Genomic DNA, 7,464 nt, shown 5'->3' with positions numbered 1-7,464 from the left:
GATACTAGTATGTATTCAATAAACACTAGTACTAAGTAATTAGATACTAGTACCTATTAAATAGATACTAGTACCGATTAAATAGATACTAGTACTTATTCATTAGATACTAGTACTTATTCATTAGATACTAGTACCTATTAATTAGATACTAGTACTTATAAATTAGCTACTAGTTCTTATTCAATAGATACTAGTAACTATTTATTAGATACTAGTATTTATTCCAAATGTTACTAGTAAGATTTTTTATTTTACTATTACTACTATTATTGTCATTTTCATCTTTTGTGTAATCACTATTAATGAACATCATGCAAGGCAGATTGTTCTGGGTTGGTTGGGGAGGGTTTGAAAATGTAAAAAATACAATCTCTGTACGAATAATAGCATTTGTTCTTGAAAAAAAAAAATATATATATATATATATATATATATATATATATATAAAAAAGAGAATGAAGTAGGGACCACTGGCAGTGGTATATATGTGGGAAGGGGGACTCCCGCATCACGGTCGTGATTGGTCTGTCAACTGACAGACGTGGTGTAATTGGTACTTCCAGATCTGTCACGCCCAGAGGCGTTTCCAATAGTGAGATACCTCACTCATGTTATCAGAGAACTGGGTTTACGTAAGTAACCTAAAGTTTAATTGAGTCTAGGGCTTCAGAGAGTTTAGATTTGAGTTTTTGGGTGTGCACTAATTGGCCACCGTAGCCTTGGCTCAGTTTGAACCGGTTTGAACATTCTGCAATGACGGTGCGTTCAAGTCCTCCTGGGAAGTTCGTAAGTAAGAGGTGGGAAGTCGTGTTTATGACGTGAGGTGCGTTCATGTCAGTTCCGTCGGAGCAAGATGGCGGTGTACCTTCTTTTAATGAATTACAAGAAAATACAGCAAGATTTGTTTTCTCTGCTTATAGAAAATGAAGAACAAAGAATGCGCATCAGGTGTGTTTTTCTTTTTATGTTTTAAATTAAATGATGAAGCCAATGTAAACTGTATCATTATACTTATTATATAATTGTTATATTACAATGATATCATATTTTGTGCAGAAAGCTTACTTTGTTATAAATGAAAAAGCCTTACAATGTCACTGCTAAATACCTGTAAGTATTGTGATATATATTTTACAAACACTTTTCTCTCAATTAAAATTTACCGTCAACTACAGACGTTGCATCCATTGATTCCGCCATGTTTCTCAATGACACGCCCCCAACTCGTACAGATCGGGGCTTAAAGTCCCTGTAAAGTCAAAATTAAGTATGTGTTCTGAGTTTGTCACACCACAGAAAAAAATTTGTTATTAGCCATCCAGCCAAATTTGAATGATAAAAAAGCAGCCAAGTAAATAAAATAAGCTATCAAAATCTTGAAAAAATGAGCAGTGGTCTCTGCTCTCAAACGCTGGGGGCGTGTCCGCTGGCTCCGCTGAAACCACGCCCACTCACGGGAAAGTTGACTCGCGGGCACACACTGCCGATGATTGCACCAGTTGTCGGCACGACGGGAGGATGAAGGCCGAGGCGGGAGATAGTCGGCTCGGCCCCATTCACCAGTAACAGCGGATTATCAGTGAACTCCAGTTGTCTCCGACGAAAGTTTATAAAACTATCCTGTGTAAAATGATCACTACAGAGGCGGGTGTTGGTGGTGATCCTCAGCTCTCCATCAAGGTGGCTTTTCACAAAATGAATCCACCTCTTGTTGATATGATCGTTGTTCGGAAATTTAAATAAGGACACCGATCTGTTAAGTGATCGCATCCAGGTAATACGCATTTCCGTGACGAAGGCATAGCTAGCTAGCAAACTGTAGGCTGTGTAGTAAATAATTGACTGTAACTCGCGATTGAGCGGCGAACTGATAGGGGAGGGGGCAGCCTCAGTGGCCCCAGTGCGTCATCAAGTAGGGGCGTGTCCAGGAGCTCAGGGGCTCCAGTGTGCCAGAGCCATAGAGAGAAAGGCTGTTTCTCAATTCCAAGAACGCAGAGAACGGACTTGTGTTCTCGTGGAGACCGGTCTTGCCAAGCTTCCTTGGAAGAACGAACTCGGAACCGGCCGCAATGACTTCTGGGACACCAGGCGAGTACTAGCTCAAGTCTGCATTCGATGCATCCTCGGTATCAAGAACACATCCGGGTTCTTTCATGCGCCCTCTGTACTTGCGTTCTTGAGAATTGGGTCTGAACTTCGACGGTTAATGATGACGTAAAACGAGAACACAAGGACGCAAGATCGCTGAAGAACGCATATTGAGAAACACCCAAAGAGTTGCGACACTCCCATAGACCTCCGTTGTAAAAAAATGGCGGCGCTTTTAACCGCCTACTTCCGGGATTTGAAGATCGGATTAGTTCCAAACACTGTCATTTGGGCATTGGACCCCATTCACTTACATTGCTGCGCGTCGAGTTGTTCCAGAGGTAAATTGCTGAAATATCGACCTCTTTTGAATTGTCAACTGTCTATATTGTATCAGAGGCTCTTTGCGATGCTTATACTGGTCTTCATTTGTATATGCACAGCGTAATTATTTATATTTTATCTTGGTTGTTTCAGCCAATTTTCTAGCATTGCCTGCTTGCTAGTTAGCTAGCGCGACTTCGCCAGCTGTGAAGGTAGCATCTTAGTTCGGTAATGAATCGCTACCACCTTTATAGCAATTTAAATTTAATTGAATTTTTGGTATACTAACTTTTCATTATGTGACGTGTTGGCTGAGCTAGCGCTAGCTAACTAGCTAGCAGGCAGTGCTTGAAAATTGGTTGAAACCAACATAAAATATAAATAATTACGCTGTGCATATACAAATGACATGCTGACAATTCAAAAGAGGTCGATATTTCAGAAACTTATGTTACCTCTGGAACAACTCGATGCGCAGCATTCACCACTCAAACTCAGCCGTCTATATTGTATCAGAGGCCCTTTGCGATGCTTATACTGGTCTTCATTTGTACCAGAACATCGTACAGACATGTTTGTTGGCTCGTATGCAATCATGTACCACACTCTAGCAACCGAGTGGCGAGTTTTGCCACTGCAAGCACCACTCACATTTTCTTCAGGAAATGTACATTCGAGTGAAATGTTGCCTCTCCAAATGCAAAACTGACATTAAAGGTGAACTAAGTAACTTTTTTACCTTAACCGAACAGCTTCGGAGTCATTGGAATAGTTCTATGACTTTTTTCGGGTTGAATGGTGGTCGTCTTGCACCCCCCGAGCGCCTGTGAGCCGAAAAACCACCCTTGCAACTTTGAGCCAGCGGGCCGCCGGCCTCAGCGTCAGGAAGTATCGGGTGATATCAGGTCTCGCGATGTAACAAATTGCTTTACGTTATTTAGTCAGACTCGAATAAATATCGTTCTTGTTGATGGACTAGTAGACATCTTCAGAGGTTATCTGTGCTTGTTCGATGTCCGACGCTTTGTAACACGTTGTGTCAGGAGGAGAGATAGGGATAGCTCACAGATGAAGTTATTACAGAGGCCAGACAGACTCACGGAGGCGATTGGCATCTCACAACTTGCACTTTATTCCCCAATCGAACTCGTGTAACTGTCTGTCACCCGTTCTACCATCCACAGCTTTACTTGATAAACAAAAGTAGGATAAGAATGAGCATCAAACTGAAATAACCCGCATACATGGGGTGTCCGAGGCATACCTGTCAAGTATCCCGTTTTGGCCGGGAAAGTCCCGTATTTTACCCTTCTTTCCCGCCGTCCTCCCGTATTAGTATTTTCCCGTAAATCTCCCGGTTTTTAACCTGCGTTATTAAAAAAAAAAAATAGGCTACCCCGGGCCCGGGCAGAGTAAAAAAACAAACAAAAAAAAAACATTCCTAATCTGAGTCTGTCAGTAGCCTCGCGATAACTGCCACCTGCAGTAGCCTACTACAGGTACTGTAGATGGCAGTTGTCGCGAGGTTAGTGTGTGAGGTCAGATGATGAGTGACAACCCTCAGGGGGTCGCACACTGGACGCGCAGCTCGGCGGCGCGCCGCGCAGCGCCACGTCTTTTAAATTCGAACACACTATTCTCTATGAGAGTACACACACCGGCGGCGCCTTTCGGCGTCTGTCCGCGGCGGCTCAGGACCGTGTTCAAAATCCTGCCGCGCCACAGAGCGCCATTTACATAGTTTTATATTAAATTTACATTTATGTGTCTCAAATCGTAGTTAATGTATATATGGACTTCACCCTGTGCTGCAATATACATTTAGTTTTATATTTATTTACAGAAATCAGAAAATTGCTGATGTTATCGGATTTTCAGGTGACAGTTGTCCTAGACGTGGCGCGGCGCGGCGCTGAGCTGCGCGTCCGGTGTGCGGCCGCCTTTACAGTCTATGGTGACAACGCGGGAAAAAAACTGAAAAAAAAAAGCTCATTACAGCTTCCATCCTACTGAACAGGTACCGGTATAGAGGGCAGAAGGGATCAGGCCGTGAGTGCAGAGATGGCTCTGCGCGAGTGGTATTTACGACAGTAATGTTAAATACAAGTACTCCACAGCAACTCTAGGGGTCGCTGTTTGACAAAAACGGAAAGCTGCATAGTGTGCCTTTAACAAAATGCAATAATGCAATAACAGCTGAAAAAGTACTTGGGTGTGTGTTTTATTTTATATTTACCGTTCAATAATGCAATCGCTGCTGTCTGTCCCATAGAAGAACATGATAGCCAGCGTATGTTTTGGAACTATTGGGGCTTACATGAACCACGTGACAGCCATAGCGGCGACATCAAAGAGTGATGCAACTCTTTCTCTCTATGGCTCTGCAGTGCGTCATCGAGCCCCTGTTTTAGCCCCGCCCAAAAAATCCGGTCTAACTCCACAATTCAGTACTTCACAGTTCACAGTCTTTGTAATATGTTTTAGCAATACATTTCTAACATTTATAATGTGTTAAGATTTTTATTTTTTTTTGCCTTTACAGGGACTTTAAAGAAAATCCAGAGCTCCCCACTGGTATTTACGACATTGTGTAAATCAATACTGTGTATAACTGCTAATGCTAATGGTGCTAACTCTGAGAGCTTAGCCTGTTGCACAAGCATGCCCTCTAGTGGTCATGTGACACCCTGTAGGTCACATGAATATTTCGCAGATCACATGTAAGATCTTGGAGAATGTTTATTGCTGAATAGAAATATTCATCAGGTTTGAACAAGACGTGGTTAAATTATTGAAATAAAGATTTCAAGAGCGGCTCCGTTGTGAATAACTGCACATCTTTGACCCTCTCGTTATTTCTATTATATAAAAAACGTACTACTCCCAAATAACCTTATACTTCACTACATCCCCTTTCCCCTGATAACACTAATCCAACAACAAATCAGTCAGATATATGAACAGCAGTATAATGACATTATATGAACATTATTTTATTTATTTTTTACACGTGAAGTCTCAGACACTGTAACCTCTGGTGTATTTTCACTTGTTTGCTGTCCAACATCATCATCTGGTCCACAAAAAGTTAAAAACTGGCCATTCCCAAGAGTGACTGTATGGGGGCTTTCACACACTGTTCTCCTGTTTATTGGATAGATAAGATGTCATTGTATGTTTTGTTTGATTCGTATGGAAAGTAGTTCTTAAGTGGGAAGTTAATGTTTGTGTGTTTATTGTTTTGGCATTAGCTCACCCCTGAAGATATGCTTCCAAACTTTTTTTTTTTTTTTACTTTTTTTTTATTGTGTTGTTAAAAACAAAAAGAATCACACAATGAAAACAAACAAGAAAAATGAAATAAAATAAATATTAAGAAGTACTGTTTTGTCATTTGTGTTACACCCTTACCTAGACCAGGGACTGTAACTCTTTTTTTAAGGCAAAGTTAAAATCACTAAATTAAAAAATTAAAATAAATAACAAAAGCACAGGCTATTATGTTAACTGAGAGGAACACACATTAACTAACCTGAGCTTAGTAATTAAGTCTGTAGATCTTCTGTAGCTCCGCCTCTTTAAAGGGATAGTTCACTTTGAAATAAATTTTTGGTATGTTTTAGCTTACCTCAAAGGCATCCAAGATGTAGGTGTCTTTTTTTCCGGAGTAGTTTCAATTTTGATATTTTTAGGTCAAACCGTTCTTGTCTGTCAGTCATATAATGCAGGTCTATGGTCACTGTCTCAAAACAGCATGCACAAAGTCCAAATTAAACAATTCCCCATCGTCCAAATTAAACAATTCCCCGTCGTAAGTACACATTGATGGCTTAAGACACGAAACGAGCGGTTTGTGTGAGAAAACGAACAGTATTTATATAGTTTTTGTCCTCTTGTAAACACACACACCCAAATGATCAGAGGACGCGGGTGCTTCGGTCTGCGCAAGCGCCGGAAAGCGACGGAAAAGGTCAGAGGGCGCAGGCGCTTCGATCTGCGCAAGCGCCGGAAATAATCTCTCGCGCGTGTACGTCACTCATTGTTTACACAGAACAGAGATTGTAGGTAAGACGGCTAATCGAAATGGTTCTAATTTGCGCTTATCCAGGATGTTTAAACCGACGTAAAAGAAAACAATTTCGTATGCTCGCGCAAACTCATCCGGGAGTGGTGAGTTTTCACGAATTCCCAATTTATAATCCTTCCCTCTTGAAGTTATGGTTGATCGCTCTTCGGCTGGATATCAACACACCCATAAACGTACTAAAGTTGAGGAGGGTCTGCAGCGATCATTTTTCCCCTGATGATTTTATAAACCAAGGAGAGGATCGCATAGTACTGACATCATCAGCTGTGCCTATGGTGTTTTCTCATCCAACGGAGGTATGTGAACAACGTCTTTGTATGTGTCCTTTGTATTTGTAAAGCTGTCATTACATGAAATGAGCAATAAAATGTATTTCTGCACCATATATTTGGTAAGAATGGTTTTACATGAGAGAGTTATAAGATATGTTATAAGAAGAGAAGATATGTGTAGCCTATACTAAGCAGCTGCTAGTCAAACCAATGTGAAACTATGTGTACTACTCATAAGGGTGCAGTCAATGATACTACTACTACTACTAGCCTAATAATAATAATAATAGTAATAGACAGTGTGGATTCACGAGAGATAATTTCCGGCGCTTGCGCAGATCGAAGCGCCCGCGCCCTCTGACCTTTTCCGGCGCTTGCGCAGACCGAAGCACCCGCGTCCTCTGATCATTTGGGTGTGTGTGTTTACAAGAGGACAAAAACTATATAAATAATGTTCGTTTTCTCACACAAACCGCTCGTTTCGTGTCTTAAGCCATCAATGTGTACTTACGATGGGGAATTGTTTAATTTGGACGATGGGGAATTGTTTAATTTGGACTCTGTGCATGCTGTTTTGAGACAGTGACCATAGACCTGCATTATATGACTGACAGACAAGAACGGTTTGACCTAAAAATATCAAAATTGAAACTACTCCGAAAAAAAAGACACCTACATCTTGGATGCCTT

The 7,464-nt window shown here is 41.1% G+C and overlaps 1 protein-coding gene across 1 annotated transcript in view; it reads left to right on the top strand.

The window, feature by feature from the left end:
- Nucleotides 1–648: 648 nt before the first annotated feature.
- LOC309513404 (uncharacterized protein) overlaps nt 649–7,464 on the top strand; it is a gene marked incomplete at its 3' end in the record, with an annotated part of 56,067 nt that continues 49,251 nt past the window's right edge. Inside the window, exon 1 of the mRNA XM_082189197.1 lies at nt 649–696. The remainder of the gene's footprint in view (nt 697–7,464) is intronic.

This window comes from Leuciscus leuciscus (assembly GCF_965113295.1).
Source record: "Leuciscus leuciscus genome assembly, chromosome: 13".
NCBI lineage: Eukaryota > Metazoa > Chordata > Actinopteri > Cypriniformes > Leuciscidae > Leuciscus > Leuciscus leuciscus.
The sequence above is the reverse complement of the archived record's forward strand: the minus strand, read 5'-3'. Positions and strand labels throughout refer to the sequence as shown.